The following is a 3,195-nucleotide window of genomic DNA, read 5'->3' as shown; positions in this document are numbered from 1 at the left end:
TCTGCGATATAATATATCCATGTATATCTGAGACTGATACTAGTGATACTGAGACTGATACTGATACTAGTGATACTGAGACTGAGACTCTCTCCCAGATACAGTGGAAACCATATATAACAGGCCCAGTAATAACAGGGCCGGTAATAACAGGGATCCGGTAATAACAGGGATTTTTTAAATCCTCGATTTTTCCTACTCTTTGTCTCTATTAAAAGTTATCGGCAATAACAGGGCCTCATCGGAGCCCAACCGGTTATAGCAGGGACAATGGCTCGTTAACAATGTGTAAAAAGTGAGAGAGAGAGAGAGTAACGCAGGGATGGAGCAAGCCCATGCAAGCCATGCCTCTGCAAGCACACGCAGCGTGTGAAGCGAGAGAGGGCTGCGGTGTGCTGCAAACCTCGATCTAGCCCGAAACCTAGCAACACGCACACGTAATGTGTCTACTGTCACCAACAATGTCAAACGAAAGAGAAAATGCCTTTCAATTGACAAAAAACTACAAAATAATCCAGGCTGTTGACAAAAAGCAATTAAGCTCCACTGGCAGAAATTTGTCGTCAGTTCGACATTCCACAAGGGTCGATTCACACCATTATCAAGGAGAGAGAGAAGATAGTGGCAGCATACTCGTCCAATGGAAAGTTTGCTCTGGATCGAAAGAAGATGAGACAACCCGATGCAGTTGCTGTGGACCAAGCTCTTCTGATGTGGTTTAAGGAGGCAAGGAGAAAGTTGGTGCCAAAACCTCTGTTCGTGGGTACTTGTGGCAAGGGAAACTACCCATGAATAAGTACAGCTGGAATAGTCCACAAATGCTTACTTTCCTTGCATTTCTGATTTTAACAGGGTTCGGATATAACAGGACATTTTCTCTACTCCCACCATCCCTGCTATATCAGGTTCTCTACTCCCACCATCCCTGCTATAGCAGGTTCTCTACTCCCACCATCCCTGCTATATCAGGTTCTCTACTCCCACCACCCCTGCTATAGCAGGTTCTCTACTCCCACCATCCCTGCTATAGCAGGTTCTCTACTCCCACCACCCCTGCTATAGCAGGTTCTCTACTCCCACCACCCCTGTTATAGCAGGTTTCCACTGTATTGTGTTTCCCTGACAGCAGGCAATGGCTCTACTCTAAGCATTTGTTGTTGTTGTTGTTGCTTTAGTTGATGCGGTTGTTGCTTTAAAGGTGCTGTTTTTGTTCCGGCTGTTGCTTTTGTTTTTGTAGTTATTGTTGTTGTTGGTCTAGTTGTTGTGGTTATTGTTTTTGCTTAGGTTGTTGTTTAAGTTGTTGTTGTTGTTGTTTAAGTTGTTGTTGTTGTTTAAGTTGTTGTTGTTGTTTAAGTTGTTGTTGTTGTTGTTTAAGTTGTTGTTGTTGTTTAAGTTGTTGTTGTTGTTGTTTAAGTTGTTTTTGTTGTTGTTTAAGTTGTTGTTGTTGTTGTTTAAGTTGTTGTTGTTGTTGTTTAAGTTGTTGTTGTTGTTGTTGTTGTTTAAGTTGTTGTTGTTGTTGTTTAAGTTGTTGTTGTTGTTTAAGTTGTTTTTGTTTAAGTTGTTGTTGTTTTTGTTTAAGTTGTTGTTGTTGTTGTTGTTTAAGTTGTTTTTGTTTAAGTTGTTGTTGTTTTTGTTTAAGTTGTTGTTGTTTTTGTTGTTTAAGTTGTTTTTGTTTAAGTTGTTGTTGCTGTTGTTGTTTAAGTTGTTTTTGTTTAAGTTGTTGTTGCTGTTGTTGTTTAAGTTGTTTTTGTTGTTTAAGTTGTTTTTGTTTAAGTTGTTTTTGTTTTTGTTTAAGTTGTTTTTGTTTTTGTTTAAGTTGTTGTTGTTTTTGTTTAAGTTGTTGTTGTTTTTGTTTAAGTTGTTTTTGTTTTTGTTTAAGTTGTTTTTGTTTTTGTTTAAGTTGTTGTTGTTTTTGTTTAAGTTGTTTTTGTTTAAGTTGTTGTTGTTTTTGTTTAAGTTGTTGTTGTTTAAGTTGTTGTTGTTTTTGTTTAAGTTGTTTTTGTTTTTGTTTAAGTTGTTTTTGTTTTTGTTTAAGTTGTTGTTTTTGTTTAAGTTGTTGTTGTTTTTGTTTAAGTTGTTGTTTTTGTTTAAGTTGTTTTTGTTTTTGTTTAAGTTGTTGTTGTTTTTGTTTAAGTTGTTGTTTTTGTTTAAGTTGTTGTTGTTTTTGTAGTTGTTGTTGCTGTTGTTTTTGCTTAACTCTTTAAGCCCCATTGGATGCTGGGTGGTTGGCGGGTGCTCTGGTGTGGTTTGTTTCTTCTTTCCTATCAAACATCTATCGTCCTGATCTCTCCTCCTTCTTTTATATGTTTGTTACTCTCTTGTAACACCTCTAATCTTCTGCGCTTATATGACCTTATTGTGTTGCAAGTGCCGTAAAATTCTTATTAAAACTTAAGTCATACAATTTATCGTCTAATTCTAGTGATCTTCTATCATGTGAAAATGCACATTTTTAATTTTGCTTTTTACCTGATTTCTTTGCACAACATGGATGACTTGAAAAATACACATTTTTATTTGTGTTCATTTTTATACATTATTTGTATGTAAAGTCTCTGCTGAATTCCTCGCAATCTGTGTGATTCAAGTGATATTTAATTGTTGGGGCGCCGGGTCTGGGTGGTTGGCGGGTGTGCTGAGAGTCTGCTCTCTTCCTTCTCTCCATCCATCCCTCCCAGGTTGTGGGTTGTTGGCGGGTGCTCTGGTGTGGTTTGTTCCTCCTTTCCTATCAAACATCTATCGTCCTTATCTCTTCTCCTTCTTTCCTATCAAACATCTATCGTCCTTATCTCTTCTCCTTCTTTCTTTCCTATCAAACATCTATCGTCCTTATCTCTTCTCCTTCTTTCCTATCAAACATCTATCGTCCTTATCTCTTCTCCTTCTTTCTTTCCTATCAAACATCTATCGTCCTTATCTCTCCTCCTTCTTTCCTATCAAACATCTATCGTCCTTATCTCTCCTCCTTCTTTTCTTTCCTATCAAACATCTATCGTCCTTATCTCTCCTCCTTCTTTCCTATCAAACATCTATCGTCCTTATCTCTCCTCCCTCTTTCTTTCCTATCAAACATCTATCGTCCTTATCTCTCCTCCCTCTTTCTTTCCTATCAAACATCTATCGTCCTTATATCTCCTCCTTCTTTCCAATCAAACATCTATCGTCCTTATCTCTCCTCCTTCTTTCCTATCAAAC

The sequence above is a fragment of the Aplysia californica genome, unplaced genomic scaffold (genome assembly GCF_000002075.1).
Source record: "Aplysia californica isolate F4 #8 unplaced genomic scaffold, AplCal3.0 scaffold00646, whole genome shotgun sequence".
NCBI classification, from domain to species: Eukaryota; Metazoa; Mollusca; class Gastropoda; order Aplysiida; family Aplysiidae; genus Aplysia; species Aplysia californica.
The sequence above is the reverse complement of the archived record's forward strand: the minus strand, read 5'-3'. Positions refer to the sequence as shown.